This window comes from Chenopodium album, chromosome 1 (genome assembly GCF_948465745.1).
Source record: "Chenopodium album chromosome 1, dcCheAlbu1.1, whole genome shotgun sequence".
NCBI classification, from domain to species: domain Eukaryota; kingdom Viridiplantae; phylum Streptophyta; class Magnoliopsida; order Caryophyllales; family Amaranthaceae; genus Chenopodium; species Chenopodium album.
In genome coordinates this window covers 86,661,470-86,680,739 of record NC_137834.1, presented here as the reverse complement: position 1 = coordinate 86,680,739, position 19,270 = coordinate 86,661,470, and the positions used below count along the sequence as shown (strand labels likewise).

The window sequence follows — 19,270 nt, the reverse complement described above, 5'->3', positions numbered from 1 at the left end:
CCGTTACCCTCTTCATTTGGTAACCTCCATAAGCTACAACATCTCATTCTACGCTCTAATACCCTCTCCGGCGCCATACCCTGCAATATCTTTAGTTCAATGAAGTCACTTATAACATTGGATTTGCAGTATAATAAATTCACTGGCACATTACCTTCTTCCGTTGCAAATCTCATCTCACTTACCAACCTTGACCTTACCGAAAACTCTTTCTTCGGTGAAATTCCAGTTGGTATTGGCAGGCTTATGAACCTTACAAGATTAAGTTTGCTTTCTAATCAGTTTAATGGAAGCATACCTAAATCTATCTTTCAACTTCCGAGGTTAGAGTCTGTAGATCTTCGCATTAACAATCTCAATGCACCTCTACCAGAGTTTGTAGTAAGTAATGTCTCTAGAATGCAAGAATTATACCTTGCTAATAATAATATCATTGGAGTTATACCTCATTCTATAGGCCAACTCTCCCAGTTGAAACTTTTTTACCTACACAATAACAAACTTAGTGGGCCAATTCCTAATTCCATAGGTGGACTTAAAAACGTGGATAACATAAATTTGAGTTTCAATCGATTGAGTGGTGTTTTACCATATTCCATAGGTCAACTTGAATTATTGGAAAATTTAGATTTGAGTAATAATAATTTAACTGGTGTTTTACCTAATTCGGTAGGTCAACTTAAATCTTTGAAGTACATGAGAATGAGCAACAATAATTTAAACGGTGTTTTACCAGATTCTATAGGTCAACTTAATTCTCTGTTGTCTATTGAGTTGAATAATAATAAATTGAACGGTGATTTACCAAACTCCATTGGCAATCTTACCCGACTCATAGGTATATACTTGGATAACAATATGATTACTGGAAAGTTGCCATCAACGATGGGCAATCTAAATCAACTACTAGAGATTAGTGCCTCAAATAATAACTTTGTAGGTTCAATACCTTGGAGTTTTGGCAATCTCAGTAGCCTATTGTCTTTAAAATTATCTCATAATCAACTTGTTGGTCCACTCCCTTCTCAACTTTCTAGACTACAAAGATTAAGCACTCTTGATATATCCTACAATCCTACCCTTGAATTAGTGAATATACCACATTTGATCTCTGAGTTAAACATTGTATCTCTTTATTTAGCTGGGACAGGGATCAAAGGGCGACTTCCTGAATGGTTATCCTCTTGCTTGGGTATAAAAGATCTTGATTTGTCGAGTAATCAGATCAGTGGGACGTTACCTTCATGGATAGGAAATTTCAGCAGTTTGAGGTACCTTAACATATCCAATAATAAATTCTACTCAAAACTTCCAGTGGAGTTTAGTAATCTCTCCCAACTCTTAGACCTTGATCTTCATTCCAACAACTTCAATGGATCATTGGGAGTAATATTTTTTAGTCGAGAGGGGTACGAGTACTATAATTCCATTGATGTGTCTCGGAATAAGTTTACCGGTCCAATTCACAAAGATATAGGCTTTCTACTAGCTATGAAACCCATTACTTCATTGATCTTGTCGAATAACCCATTGGGAGGTTCCATACCAAATTCATTAGGTAATCTTCCATATTTACGGGTATTACAGATGGTGAGTAACCGACTTTCAGGAAAAATTCCTCAACAACTTGGAAACTGTAGTCAGTTGACAACAATTTTGCTATCGAGGAACGATCTTACTGGAAACATTCCGAAAGAGGTGTTGAATTTTGAAAACTTACAAAGGTTTGATGTCTCGAGAAATCAACTTAGTGGAAGCATTCCTCCACACAATGCAAGTATCCCTGCATCTGCATTTTCACATAATCCTGGACTATGTGCTCCTCCACTCCCTCCTTGTAAGCGTTTGTAATACTTGTACACTCAGCTTCGTTCTTACCAAAATAATTATGGGTTAATCAGGCTACTTACCACACCTTGTATTATTAATTGTATTTACTCTTCCAATGAAAATATTGTATTACTATATACATGGTGATCTATTGATCTAATTGTGTTCTTGTCTGAGTAATTTTCACTAGGATGGAAAATCTCAGTAAAACAAAGTCTGATTATTAAGCTATCATAATGCTTAAAGATGCAGTCGGTAATAATTGCTATGAATATCGTATATACTTCCTTCGTTCTTTATTACAATATTTACTGCAGATGCTGAGGTTGTGTGGTGTCAGGAAGAACCAATGAACATGGGCGCTTACAGCTACATTGCACCTCGTTTATGTACTGCAATGAAATCTGTAAATAGAGGAACTGCTGATGACATTAAGTATGTTGGGCGCCTTCCATCTGCTGCAACTGCTACTGGTTTTATCTCAGTTCATAGCAAAGAACAGACCGAGCTCGTGCAGAAGGCATTGCAACCAGAGCCAATCCCATTCCCATGAGCCTCTGCTTGATTTTTTATATGATGGACCAAATTTGAGAAAAGAGAGAGCATATTTGGTCTCTCCAAATGTTTTGTGCAGTAAAATAATTCGAAAATCTATTCTTGATTTGATGAATTTTGATCCTTTTTACTACGTATTTCAAGAAATGTACAAGGCCAATACGGAGTACTAATATTTTATAATAGGAAAATTTGTTAGTCCTTTGGCCATGTATACAATTTTTTTGTAAAACGCATTGCCCCTTAATTGGTAGGGATAACCAAATAAGAGCTATGTTAGTAGTAACTATTTATTATAAACAAGAGGGTATTTTTCTTGTTATGAAACGAAAGTAATTTTTAAAATTTATATGAATAATAGTACTCTTAAAATTATTCGATGAGTAAAAGTACCCTTAATATAATTCAACTTTTTTTGTAAGGAATAATCGAACAAAGGGAGTAACACATAATTCTAATGTTGTACATACCCTACTACTCCGATATCATCTCATAGCTATTGGAAAATCTAATTTATGACACGGCAAAAAACCATTACTTTAGCGGCTTTAGCCTTTAAGGAATTAAGGCTTTAAGTAACCAATTTCCAAAACTAGAATAACATTACCACCTGTAAAACAATTTCAAATACGTAGATTTTACATTAAAATAAAGTAAAAAGAACACAAAACAAAAGTAATTTACCATGAAGAATTAAATGACGTTTAATTTCTTCCATTTCTTAGGAATAAGATTAGAATTATAGTTTACCGACTTTCTATCATCTATATAAGTTTAGTCATACCATTCTCAACCACCTATATACAGGTCTTAATTTATTTTTTCATATAGTTTTTTATATTCTGTTTATGAACTAACTTTCCTAGTGGCCAATTTGTCATAACTTATAATAATTTATAAGATATGAATATAATTAAAATAATGGATTTTGTTGAGTAATGTTTTGGTATATAAGTTTTCTTCATTCTCCTTGAATTTCTTTTATTTAGCTCTTTTAACGTAACCCTTCTATTATGACTATGTTTCAATATTATCAATCCATATTGTTCCTCTTCATACACTTCTTAGGTAATAACTAACAACAATTTAATCATCAATTTTATTTGTCAAAGTAATTTTATTTCATTTCTTATTATTGTATGTTTATAATGGGACACTAAGTTTGTTTGTATGAAATGCAGGAATGAGTTTAGCAGCCAAGTTCACGTTTGTCAACCAATGCACCTACACCATATGGCCCGCCACGCTCACCGGTGCCGGCACCCCTGAACTCCCTGCTTCCGCCACTGGTTTTTCTCTTCTCCCTGGAGCCACCAATGTCCTTAATATCCCAGCGTCGTGGTCGGGCCGGATGTGGGCCCGGACCCTTTGCACCGCGAACTCAGCCGGTGGGAACTTTTCGTGTGCCACGGCCGATTGTGGGAGCGGGTCGGTGGAGTGCTCCGGGTCGGGTGCCCGCCCACCCGCCACCCTTGCCGAGTTTACTTTGAACGGGTCGGGTGGGATGGACTTTTATGATGTTAGCCTCGTAGACGGGTACAACCTACCCATGATGGTTCGGCCCGTGGGTGGGTCGGGTAATTGTTCGTCCACGGGCTGCATGGTGGACCTAAATGGGTCATGCCCAACAGAGCTCCAAGTTGTTACTAGCGCATATGGGTCAAACGCTGAAGAAGTGGCATGTAAGAGTGCATGTGAGGCATTTGGCGATGCACAATACTGTTGTAGCGGACCCAATGCAACGCCGGATACATGCAAGCCGAGCAAGTACTCAGAGTTCTTCAAGGCAGCTTGCCCAAGTGCTTATAGCTATGCATATGATGATGCGACTAGCACTTTTACTTGCAATGGTGCGGACTATGTCATAACATTTTGTCCCAGTACAACTACCACGTAAGTTATTTTGATTTTTAAACAAAATTAAACAACATTTATCAATCCATGCATACGCTAATTATTGTAGAAAATGATTGTAGGATATATATGATGAAAATCATAATTAATTATTTTTATTATACTCCTTACATCCTTAAAATTGTCCTTTTACAATATTTTCTTAAATCAGGGTTAAAAGATAAAAACATTCAATAAAAGTAAAACAACTACAGAGTAACATTTATTATTCGACCATAGAAGTACAATATAACGAGTCAACGAACATGAGATTACAAACTTATTAGCAAATAAATAACTAATTAGCATAATAATGTACATACATTTGTATCATTTGTATCATTGTATGAACATAATTAGATGAGTATAATAATAAGTTGGTCAACATGGTAGATACATTATAATGGTACCATTATATAAATGATTTTCATACATCATGAAAACCGAGTTGAATACCACATCCTAACATTTTCTCACCATTTACATAAATATATATGATGATCAAAGTATCACACGTCAGATATCTGTTTCTTGTACTTGGCATCCAAATTATTTTTTAATTTTTTTTCCCAGTATGTAGCAATATTGCATGGACATGATTAGCTGTACTACTACGTATCAACCCCAACTAATTAATTAGCATAATTATTGGATCTATTCTAATCTAATATTAATATGTTTATTCTCTAACTAATTAATGATGAGCCTAACTATTAATCTCATATAGTCGTAAATCGTAATATACAATGTATACATTCTTGATCTCGGTTTGGAGTTGATAGTCACGTTAACAATGTAATCTGAATTAGTATACAAATTCTAAATTCGGAATAGGTGTTCAAGAAATTTTGAATTTGCTCACAATATCTTTATTTTTTTCTTTTTACAGTGGTAAATCAAGTGGGACCCAGTCACCAAATCCATCAGCAATCGCACCAGATTATTATCTCATGGACTCATCAAGCAACTATTTGATTCAATCATCAATTGTAGGACTACTAATAACAATGATTATTTGGCTGTCATTATATCAATAATTATGGGCCTATAAGTAAATGAACCTCAAATTAAGGTTGCAAAACTTGTCCAGAAAGCCCAATAAATTGATGGTTAGCATTTTTGATTGATTTATGTTATGGGCTTATGGTAATGGGAAGAGGCCCAAAGTTTAGCTGCAAATTTAAAAGTAAACAATGTAACATAGATCGAATTAATTTGTGCTGTCAAAGAAAATTTTGAATATTGAAATCTTTTGTTTATTCATTTTTGCTAGAAAAAACCCTTGAAATTAAGTTTTAGCATATCTTCACGTCCGCTGTGCACTCACCAACCCTAACAGCTTAAACAAGTATATATATTGTTTCAAAAAAAAAAAAAAAAAAATACAAACTAGTATATATATCACTAATATACATATATTGTGTAAAAATGTTAAAAATGCATATTTGAGCTTAAACTCGTACGAAGTATATCACTAAATATCACTAATATGGTGGAAATTTTATACTTCCTCCGTTTTTTTTATTATTGCACCATAGGGGTTGGATGCAAATATTTTGATAGTGGAAAAAAGTAAGAGAGAGAAAGGTAAAAATACAAAATTGCCCATGTGACATATTGATAAACTAAAAAGTAAGTGTGAAAAAGCAAGGGTATGTTGGGTAATTGTAGTGTGAACACAAATAATTTTTTTCCTAAAGAGGAAATGGTGCAATATTTGTGAAACTTCTTTAAAAGGCAAGTGGTGCAATAATAAAAGAACGGAGGAAGTATATGATAGACTTGCATATACAGTATTAAACTTTTGGTTAAAAGTCCAAAATAATCAAAAGAAAAGCATAGTTTTGATACGGATTAGAGCAATCTAATGACGAATCTAGTTAATTAGACAAGACTAACAAGCTGAGGACTATTTTCATTTTTTTTTTGAAGGGATTCTTGTTTGGTTAATTATATATATTTTTTTCAATATTTTATACGACTATTTACACTGAAAAAATAACAAAAAACACATGTGCTATACATTATCATTTTATTCTTTTATTTTATTATTATTTTATACATTAAAGCGATCTAAATTCACAATTAACTTTATATTATTATCTCCTTCTTGCGAATTGCATGCTTGAAAGTAACTTATGATTTAATACCAATATAATTAGCACTTTATTCCACAAATTTAGGATCGTATACTAAAGGTCCGTTATATATATCTATCACTTCTCGTTGAATTTATTGGCATGTATGGTAGAATCTCCTATTATTATATACTTCAAATAATTAATTTCTATAAAATCAAAGTAGTGGACTACTATAAATGAGCACTCATACTCGATCTACATTATAAGATATATGAAGAATTATTTATAAATAAAGTGAAACAATGGATCCAACATCGAACTCTAGAATATTAATTAAAATGAATTATTTAATACATGGTCAGATAAATTCAGATCGAAAAAAATATATTTAGCCTTATTATCTGTCAAATATTGATAATCCTCTGCCATAATTTATCCTTATGTATTTAGGTTATTCCCATTCGTAAATATTACATTATGAAATTATGGAGTAATGTAATCCAAATACTATTTGGATCCGATAATCAAATATGGATCACATATCACTAGTTGATCTTAAGAAGATTAAATTTTTTTTAAAATAATTGGTCAATGTTTACTAGCACAGGCAAAAAAAAGTGTTAACTGTATGGGTGTTGGAAGGCAAAGTATAAGGTGATATAGACTTAGCTTTTACAAGCAAGATACACGTAATAAAGAAGGTTACAACATGCAGTTTTCTAAAGCTTTTCACCACTTCAATGTTGCGGTATTGACCCTAAACGGCAAGGTTCACCTTATCCTTAATTGCTACTTGAGTCATCTATCACTTTTTTTTTTTTTTTTTATCTTTAATTTTATTATACTACTTGATATTACTCCCTCAGTCCCAATTTACTTGTAACATTTTGACTGAACACGTTTGTCGTTGCTCATGTTTCACCGTTAATATCTTTTATTATATATTTATATAAGTTATAAAAAGTTTATATTAAGAAACTATACATTAAAATAGATCCAACAATGTTTTACATGATTACATTGACCTTCATATAATAGTTTATAAAAATGGTCAAAGGGAGATTTGTGAATAGTGCATAAAGTCAAACTGTTGCTAGTAATTTGGGACGGGGAGAGTAAGTACGTACATAGTCACTAAAAATTTGGATAAATAGATTTATTGTTTGTCAACCAGGTCAAATATTTGCAACGGATGTTCGTACGTTATGGTAATTCCTCTTTTCAAAGTTTAATCTTGGTCAAAATTAAAGCAGATTTTATTGACTATTATAAGCCATCATGTCGTTATTATTGCATATTGATTAATGGTGGCTAGCCATATCCATATGTAAATACCATACCGTACTTAATTGTATAGTCGTTGTTGGATAAGTCTTATGACCTTATTGATTTCAAATTTGCTTTTAATTAATAAAAAATTAATAGAATTAAAGAGAACATGAATGATCTGAGAAGTAAATATCGATATGTCAAATTACAAGATAGAATAATAATTTAACTTTTTAATTAATTTTATAGCGAGGTCAAACACACATATTGACATGTCTTGAAAGCGTACATTTATGTAGTTTTCTTGACTTGATAGAGGATTTAGGTTTTTTGTTTGGGATTATATATGTGGTGGTAAACATGCACTATAACTCATACATTATTGCTTCTTGCTAGTGCTTCTGCATCACATTGTACCAAATAATTAAAATAATTGCCCAACCTAATTACATCAATTAGGAACAAAATCATCGTCTATTGGTCGTACGATAAAATGATTTGCATGGCCAACCTAATTAACTTCACCAACTTGTTCATAAACTTATGATAAACTAATTTGCATGGACATCCTTTAACTTCATCAACTTGTTAAATTAAAAACTTATTATAATTATCTGATTTGCATGGCCATCCTTTAAAGAGTTTAAACTAACTCATAATTATAAAATTAAATACAAATATAAATTAATCATACATGTTACGTACCAAATTGTATAAAATGATAAAAGACATCCAATAGTTTGAGTATAATCCAAAAATCAATTCATATATATAATCTACCTGAATTATCTTTAATTTGTTACTCTATATAAACTAGGCAACAAAATGTCGGCTAAAAGGTTATACCTGCTAATTAAAATTTAGTAGATTATTATCTAATTTGTCAAAAACCATATGCTTAGGTATAATTAATTTTCACATAAATCAACTAAGTTGCATGGCAAAGCAAATTTAACCCACATGCATGCATGCAAATGGAAGACAAAAAAGTAAATCCACATGCTTAGCAATATCTTGATAAGGGCAAAAATTAAAGGCATTTTTATTACATGGACAAATATATACACCATCTTAGCTAAAAATATAAAGATATATTCATTTCCTCCTTAAAAATAATGAAAATATTTTTATTTTTTTTTATATAGATATTTAATTTGCGGCTTACATTATACCAAAGTACCTCATCTGTTTATGTCATTGGTTGTCATTTTGACCTACTTCAACTTATTAATACTACTACTTTTTTCTGTTGCCCTACTTTCTCATCGTCAGTTAGATTGAATCTATGCAACTACCACTTTTGGCCGTAGGAAAACAAAATCATTAAGAAACATATAGTAAATGACCTGGCCTTTCGATATATAATTTTGACCTTTGTAGTAAACAAAAGAAATGTTTTCGTATTCTAATAATTACTTATATTCCCTCGAGTGACTCAACAAGCTTACAAAAAATACAAAGATTGGCTATATACATAAATTTTTAGATGGATCATGGTCGTGCTACTAACTTAGCTGGATCCATTCATGCTTTATGGAACATTTATAAATATGTATTTGCAGGGTATATTTGGTTGATCCTAAATATATTCGTACTCGTGTGTATATAACAAATTAAAGCTATACTGTATACACGCTAGATTATATTCAAAAGAATTAGGTTGATGTTTTAAACTCCAACTTGAATGATTCGTACTCGTGTGTATATAACAAATTAAAGCTATACTGTATACACGCTAGATTATATTCAAAAGAATTAGGTTAATGTTTTAAACTCCAACTTGAATGCTAGTGACGCAAGTCTTTTAATAAAGAGGGCTGAAGGCTTAAGAGAATGCAAGATAAGGGATGCAAAAAATGGCAAAAGGAAGAGAATGATGCTATGCTTGCTACAAAGCATAAAAAGCTTTATTTACAAACAGGATCTTATCTACTCTCACTTTACACGCCATTTTAGACAACATCCTAGCTGGCTGCCTAGCTCCTTACAAAAAACATTGGTTGTTAAATTTCAATGGGGTCAAAGATAGTTTTATTTTGTGAAAAAAGTACAATTTTTTAGTCACCTTATTGATATGTAGTTTGAAATGTTTGATAAGGTGAAAATTTAATGTATATATTTGTTAAAGTTCGACATCATTATTTGCCAAACTCATCATTATGAGATTGATTACTTAATGTTGGAAGGGTTTAAGCCTTATTAACTTTGATCAATAATACGTAATAAAAGTGTATATTAAGCAATTGTTTATTTCATATGTAAATCTACACGTATATATATAGTACACGTTGTAAAGTTAAAATATTATGACATTGTTTTATATGTTAACTAAATAAAGCACTTGTGCATTTGGGAAATAATCCAAAAATTTGATAAAAATGATTTAGAAATTAAATAGAATCTCTATAAATTTATTGGAAATAGATCGATTATCATAAAATCTCTACTTTTTTTAGTTGGACAAATAATTCGAGAAACGCCTTAATTCTTAAGAAATTGTGATCTTCAAAATGTACCATATCTTCATGCAGCCAAACGACAGTGCATGGACCAAAAATTAGAGCATACTAGTATAAATTTTGTTCATTATTGTTAATTGTTTGGCTAACTTGCATTGGTTTAGATGTTTATTGTATCAAATGTTTGTTATCGCATTATATTATGCTTGATCTTATGATTGGAGAACTCTTTAATTTAATTTATTACATTTTGCATTAGGGATCAAAAACTAATTGAAGTTCTAGTCACTAGAACAAAAATTATTATCCATATTAGGAAGATGAGCATTCAAGTTGTTATTATTAGTATTAAATTCCAATTGTTCCATTAAAAAGTAATAATGTGTTATCTTTATCAATAAGAATAAGAAAAAATGGGCAAAATCGAGCAATTTCTGGGAATGTAGCATGGTGCCCACAATATCACTTAAAAAGTACTTTTGTAATTTGCACATTGTTAAATTAACTAATTATTAGTCCCCAATTCTATAAATAAAAATGGCAATTTTATTTGACTTTTAGTAGTTGATTCCATTTTTCATAAAAGGTGTCGCTCCAAGATTATGATTATGGATAAATATCGACATAATCTAACTTTAATTCGTAATTTATGTTGCAATGCGTACTTTAAGCATGGATTTGTTTGTCGTTTAACACTAACTAGCACTTTGTTTTCTGTTTACACCATATTTACAGATTAAACTACTAGATAGAAAATGCTTTAAGCCAAACTATATCCTTTAGCAATAGTATTAATCCGAATACGAACAATCAATTAAAGTTATCCATTTCACAAAGTATTGAGTGAAACAGTTTTATCGTGAGTGTACTACCCAAACAATACATACAGAGTAAAACCGTTAAATCGATATATATACCTTATATGAAATGTCCTAAAACTTATACGGGTACCTAAATATCAAAAGCCGATATGTTAAAAAAAAAAAAAAAAAAAAAAAAAAAAAACTACTTGTATATGAAATAATTTATATATATACGTATCATTGTAAGTCCGATCCAGATTCATACAACATTTTCTCCGTGTCAATATTAAATTGATTAAAGTTCTACCCTTTCACAACATGCCCATACATAATAAGTGGATGATGACAAGTATTTTGACAAAGAATTGCACTGTCTACACCCGATATAATGTCAAAAAACGTACGCTTAGACATAGCCAATCAATGCTTCGATAATCCACGCAATAATTTACAACCCATGCAGTGTATTGTCCATTTTCGTGTAAGACTTTTATATACATAAGAATATACAATTTGTTTTTTCTTAATGAAAAATTGAAAATCAGCTGTTATAGTGTTAGCAATATATATATATATATGAACAAAAAAAAGGAAATAAGTGAGATTTTAATTTCAATTTCTGTTTTACATATATGCCATGCATACGTACATCAATACACGTTTTGGTTATACAACCCTAAAATACACTTGGCATAGGTACATCCAAGTTTATGATGATGTTGAAGGTAAATTAACCAATAATAATTATTATCGACTATTAGTCATTGATGACACAAGTCTTTTGGATGATTTAGAAATTGATAAAGTTAAGGGACAAGGATCATGCATGTATGTATAGTTAAGCCATAGACATGAAAGGGTAGTTTGTGATAATATATAGTTAATCCAGCTAACATGCCACTAATTTAATTCACTTTAGCTTTGTAGCTTCAAATACATATATTAAGCATAACATATGAGCGCAACGTAAAATATATATGCAAGCGGCTTTTTTTTTTTTATCCATGCATGCAAGTGTGCTGCTAAAAGTGGAAGCTTATTTGAAATATTATGTCTAAAGCTTATAATTGACTAGTCGAGAAGACAAGTCTTGTCTTAAAAAATTTCTTTTTATCTATAAGATTTGGACCTCTTGTTAAGCTACTTCTTCCAAATAATCTCAGATTGTCCAATATGAGTACGTAGAGCCAGAGTAATATTCGCTACTCTCCAAATTAAATAATCGCTAAATTTTATTTAGGTCGAATTATTGGTTCATATAGCTGACCCCTCTTCATTTCATGAATTATTAATGTTATGATATTGTTGTTGTACTGTATAAATATTTAAACCCAAAAGTATAGTAGTATTGACTAATGAGCAGTGTGCGATGTACCAAATTAAGCACGCACTAGACAGCAATTTTATATGTATGCATCAAATTTGTTCTTACTATGGCCCTGTTCACTTCACCTTATAAAAATAATATTCAGTAAAATTAATTTCAGTTCAGTAAAATTAATTTCACTTCATTAAAAATAAGTTCAGTTCAGCAAAATAATTTATGTTCAGTAAAAATAATTTTAGTTCAGTAAAATTCAGTAAATGTAAAGAAGAAATATAATAGAGATTCAGTAAAAATAATTTCAATTCAGCAAAATAAATTTTAATTCAATAAAAATAAGGTGAAGTGAACGGAGCCTATCTCTGTTTCAAAAAACTTTACCCTTTGACCAATAATTGTAATTTTTATACAAGGTTAATATATTCACGTGCAATCTTGTTATCTTTGTCACAATATGTATTTTTGGAATATCAAGTTTTTATAAATTACAATACATAATTAAATATATGAATGGTTAAAATTATACATTGATATACACTACAATATATAAACACGTAAAATTCTCATAAAGGGGATAGTATAAAAATCAAACAGTGTGCTCAATAGCGAGGGTCTGGTGTCTGGAATTATATGGTTGGAAAATCCTAAAGTCGTGCGGCATTGGCTGCCTTACTATTAGCTTAAGACTTGTGGAGCAACTTGTCTAAACTTGTATCACAAACAACAAAAGGTAATATAATTAGGGATTTAGGGGTCCAACTTAGGGTGACTCGTCATTCAAATTCAATCATGTGGTTTTTTAATAATGCTTGTCAATTTAGACCTTAAGTTACTGTTAAGGAAACATTCTATTTTTTATATAAAATTTTTCATATAATATACTATGAAAGACATAAGACTTGTAACCCTACCTTTGATTTTGATGTATTATCTATGTATACTCAACTGAAATTATAATTTTCTCGATTATTTAGTTGTTATTTAGTTGCCTTTAATTTTTTATTTTTTTTGATGGCCAGATTTCCTTTGATATTAGAGTGGAAGATCTCAAAATTTAATGCCTACATAGATCAAACAATACATGGCCTAATTACATGCTCCTTTCAACATAATTTAGTCTATGTGAATTTATCGACCCAAGTCAATGTATTAATACCCGCTACATATGTAATCAATTGAGGTCAATATCGAATGTGCATGCATTTTTCGAATTTAATATACAGTTGTCGGGCTACAAGTAAAAATTGAGGGACGACAAAACATAAGAATTGAAATTAAAACGATGCATTTTTCATATAATCTTCAAAATACACTGTCCTACCATTTCATGAAATACTTTTTTGTTCCTTTTAATTCACTAACTTCGTTCAAATTTTAACAGCAAGTCAGTAACATGCATTATTAATTTAAAATAGCTAATTTCAAACGGAAGGAGTGAGATAAAAACAAAGGTCGTACTTCTTGAGTAGTCATTCATCCAACAAAAGTAGGAAATAGGAAACAAAAAGAAAGGATAAAAAAAATGGATGATCGAAGATTATGTAGAAGATATAAATAGATTATGATCGATACCATGTGGCAATGTTGTTGACTCCTTTAATTAATTTGCATTGGATTGCCCATAACTTAATAAAGCTAAAGGGCCGACTTATATTATTTTGTCACATGCCGTGTAGTAATGTTTTGTGTATGGAGCTTAGCTTATGGCGGTCCTACCTTCTTAACCGCAAGCGACTTCTTTGGTCATTTCTCGCATTGTTTGGATTTCAAGATTACACCAGAACATACATAGGATGCACTATTTTGCCCACCTCAATAATGTCTACAAACCCCTTTTTTAAAACGCTCTTTGTGATTACTATCTGCATATAAATTAAGATAAGAACGAAATAAAAAAAAGACGTTAAAGTAGGTAACATGTAGATAGAAATAATTTAATTAAGTTCATGAAAATGAATTTATTTTGTGATGGATAATGGACTTAATTTAATTATTTCTATCTACATTGAAGATAAATGTGAAAAACTACGTTAGGGAACATAGGTTATACTTCCTCCGTCTATAATTATGTGCAGTGGCGGATTCAGGATTTTACGGGTGCTAGGTCACCGTTACCCATCGACCGCATACCAACCATAATTAATGCATTAATATTCTAAAAGTTAATTAAAAAAAGACATTCCAAAAATATTAAATGTTACGGGGAAGGAGAAGGATAATGACAAGTCACTAATGAAACTACCAAAAAATTTTCTAAGAAAAGACATTCCAAAAATATTAAATGTTACGGGGAAGGAGAAGGATAATGACAAGTCACTGATGAAACTACCAAAAAATTTTTGAACAATGACTTTAACAATGTACCAGTTTGAGAACTAAGTAGGTAGTGGTAGATATATGTAAAAAGGAAAAAAAAAAAAAAAAAAAACCGTTGTCCTTAGGAGTCATACCCATAACCTTTGGCAAAAAATACAATGCCTCCCACCATTACAACACTAAGCAATTACTTGTATAATTGCATTGTTAAATGTTTATATATTACATCTTCTTAATGCAAGAAAAAAGGAGGGAAAGTAGCTTCCCCTAGGAGTCGAACCAGTAACTTTAGTCTAAAAATATGAAGCCTCCACCATTGGACTACGGAGTACATATCATTATTAGTTGCAATATTTAATATTTAAACCTTCTCTGTTTTTGTGCTAGGTCACGTGACCTACCGTGCACAAGGGTGGCTCCGCCACTGATTATGTGCAACAAAGGGGTACGTATTATTTGTGAGATATAAAATATTCCTTTGTTGCACATAAAAATATATAGTTTGATAGCTATGTATTTCCTATCCTAATTTATACTATGTAGATTTTTTTTGAGGGAAATTTATACTATGTAGATAATTTATCTTATTTCTTGATGATAATTAAACTAGTATTAATTATGTCAATTTAGCTCAGCTTGATAATACTACAAATGATCAATTGATCATCATCGTATAATCTACTGTATTTCACTTTTTTCTATTTCATGTATATAATTTCGAATCTATCATAAAATTCAAAAAACTTTGTTTTATACACAATGTTGTTGTATCACTTGTATGTAGTAATGTAGGCGACAAAGGTCAAATATATATAAGTGATTGTTGGTTACCTGCAATAATAAGATATTATGCAGTATTCACATGATATAATAATACTCCAAGAAATTCTCCTGACAATAATTAACCAGTACGTACGTAGTGTATGTCGGTAACACTACACCATGTAGGCATGTTATTATGTTATGTACCATTATAAATTTCATTAGGGTTATACATAAGACCAGATTGGAAGAGATTTTGACCACGCATAAATCTCATAACACTACACCATAAATCTCATATTTTCTTAATAGTGGATATCGTATTAATGTGTACTTTTGTAAAACAGTTATAGAGCGATATTACTCCATACTTTACATCACACTAGAGTATAGCATTATTAGGTCTTATTCTCTTTATTGATATCAATGAACTAACTCAGTCAAAAGTTTAAACTAACGAGTAGAATTTTAAGATTGATTTATATACGATAATACGATGTATTATGTCCATCGACATGAGAGTCAATTGGACTGAAAGTATGGATAGATGTAACATAAGTTTCATCCTCGTCACACTAGAGCTCCATAATTGGCTTTATATGTTCTATAACTCTTCACTTCATAAGAAAAATGTAGAACTCGGTTACAACCACTAAAATTAATTATTTGATTCAATAAATATAGGTTTTAATCACACAAATTAGTAGCTTCATATAAACATAAGTTAAATAGATAATTTCCTAAGGAATCAACCAAGTCCATCCATACAATACAACATTGAATTGGTAAAAATAGATTTAAAGTGAAATTTAGCTTTAATCATCCATTAAAATAAGTTTCAAGCTTTTAAAATTATAAACCCTTGAGAAAAAAAAAAAATCTTCCAAATATACATCCCAACATCAAAAAAAATATCATGCCAATTTTAGAAATAGAAAATAGAGTACAAAATACAAGGCACGTGGGACCCCTAATGATCACGTGAGTAAGAAGTGTCAAAAATGAAGGGAGGCATGTGATGTGTTGCACAAGACAAGGCAATTCAAAGAAATAGTTGTCCTTTGTCAGTCGTTTTAAGACCACGAAAACAGTGTCCCTTTCCTTAACCTCGACACTAATCTCAACCCACTTCCATTTTTATGATTTAATTCTAGCTTAATTTTATAATTAAAGCGACCTTCTTTTCTCTTTGTACGTTAATAATCAGTTGTCATACATTATAATTTAATTAATTATATCATTATTACAAGTTATTATTATGTTTATACCAACAATAAACAATAGTATCGGGAATATTTTGTATGCTGGTGGTTAGTTGTAGGAAATGTACGTACACCGTTAATTATGTTGCAATAATGCAATTTCCATTAATTTCTTGCTTTCAGTTCAACTTTTCAAGTTGTGTTGCTTTGATTACAAGTATATTCTTCTTGTTCCTTCCTTGATTAATTGACTTGCCTTATAAATACCGGTGCTAATAATGTACGTTGTTTGAATAGATGTAAATGAATACGAAGTAACAGAGAAAATAAAATATATAACGAGTACATAATCTATATATTAAGTATGTATTTTATATAAAATTGATCTAACAACTAACTCCCGTGTGGCTTGCTATAATATATACATAGTATTTTATATTGTCGCCAACATTTTGCCATGTTTTGTGATAATTGGGAAACAATAGGTTAATATATGTAATGATGATGTGATTGTTGGATTATTGAAATTCAAGGCAAACAATGAAACACATATACTATTCCCTAACTTGATTATTTAATGCTTGATGAGCAAGTAGTATAAGCATCACTTAATCAACCATCAATCATATTTTCATGTTTAAAAGGCGAGTTCATCAATGTTCAATCATATGATTACACCTTGTAACTCAATCATTTAAAAATTTATCTCTGATTACACCTGGAGACCAAATAGTCGCATCATACAATCACAATATAGAAAGAATAATGTAACTATTCTAAATACTTACTATATAATTCAATCACGTATAAAATCCTCAACTACTTTTGAGCATAAAATCACAAAAGTAGCATATATTCTTATCATTATCTTGGACGATGAATTGAATGAAAGAATATTAGTCAAATGATTAGCCATTAGTAGTGTGCATGCAACAACTAACCAACTAACGTAGGAAGAACACTAAATTTATGAATAATTTTACATCTTTCTAAATCGTATCAAAACCCTTTTTTACAAGATCATACTAACTTTCAAGATTCAACGAAAGATCAAATAGTTTAAATTAGGGGGTTTGAATCTTAGCTACTTCCAAATTATATATTGAACATTTTTTGCTATATTATATGTAGTATGTTTTGTGAGGACACGTGGACATGAAATTAGCAATTCACGATTTCCCACACCAAATCAGCCCACTAAAGAATTTCGTTGCTAGTCGTTATAATTAAAACGACCGACAATTAGTCACTAGCATTAGAAACATTAATTATTATATTAATATAATTGCTTCACTTGATAAATTAGCTTATCCACTTAATAATCTGCCGCCAATCACATAATTACTTGTAGGTTTGTAACTTCCCACTCAGGTGTACGATGTTTCTAAGCAAGCGCGTTATATGTTCTCTCTCTTCTTAGTTGTTCATATTTTGGGATCTTCATATTCATCATTATTATTATTTTAATATGTGAATCCACTTGAGTTTAGAGTTTTAAATTTTGTTTGTTATCGTTTTAGAAAGATTATATCAGTATAATAAATTTGGTGAAAATCGAGAATACTTTAAAAAGATAGACATTTCGTTCTAGTTTAAAATATCAATTAAAAAATAGTAATACTTTTACAATTGACCAAAGTATTCAATCTTGAATTAGAAATGATTAATATGAATATCAATGGAAATTTGAATATGCAGGTAACTATACTTAAGGATTTTCCGTCTTTACAAAAAACGAGAAAGGAAAAAAAAAAAAAAAAAAAAAAGAGGCGAACAAAAATGACAATGCAAATTGATTGGTTTCATGCTCATACATGTTACATATTAAGCTTACCAACGTGACAATGTAGAGATGAGTTTAATAAATAATTAATCATATAAAACATCTTAGGTATTAATCCTCCATTAATGACTTGTCATGTTTCAGTGTGACCAAATAATGCAATTAGTATGCAACTAACATGATCTATTAGTTACATTTGTACTTCCAAATAATTCAAATTAAATTTAGATTTGTTGCCCTTAACAAATTTACCTGACAATTCCGATCCAACCTGCTTGCATTGGATTGGAAAATGGAAGGAAAGGAATGGAAATATTCTAAGAAAACTACTCTTCAATTCCATTTGGAATTTTGCAATCTAATTTTTGTTGGTTTTATTTAAAGTTTCTACTATCATTGGAGTTGCATCTATGCTCACATTTACATGAAATTGTTGAGAAAATTATAGGAATGAGGCCCCTCAAAGAACAAGCTAAGAGCACTTAATTTCAGCTATTTTGATTTATATTTGATCATTAAGGGTAGTATGGGCAATGTAACACGAAGAATAAATGTTGCAATAGACAAATCACAAACATCAGTCAAAGCGAATTAGATAAATATTACCCAAAAAAAAAAAAAAAAAAAAACATTTCACTTATTTAAATATGGATAAAATATAAAGAGTAAATTTGCAAGTAAAGCGACTCGGCCACTGGGGTGCATCCACATCAGTAGTGGGCCAGGTGAAAAAAACCGAGTATCAGTGAATCAACCTCTGCCTTGTTTACTCTTCCCTTTTCTTTCCTTTTTCCTTTTCATTGGTGCGATCCTCTGTCTCTGACTATACCTTTGACATTTCTCATCCAATTTATTAATTACTCCAAATCACTAATTAATTAATAAATATTCCTTTAAACTTAATTAAAATAAATTAAGTCACAAACAAAATAATGAGACATTTGAAATAGGGCGGTGATGCCCCCACATGAGTCGGTCCAACACTATTACACC

At 30.7% G+C, this 19,270-nt stretch overlaps 1 pseudogene; it reads left to right on the top strand.

Annotated features, from left to right (window-relative positions):
* The first annotated feature begins 2,764 nt into the window (after positions 1–2,764).
* LOC145638035 (thaumatin-like protein 1b pseudogene) lies at positions 2,765–4,282 on the top strand (annotated as a pseudogene).
* Positions 4,283–19,270: the final 14,988 nt, after the last annotated feature.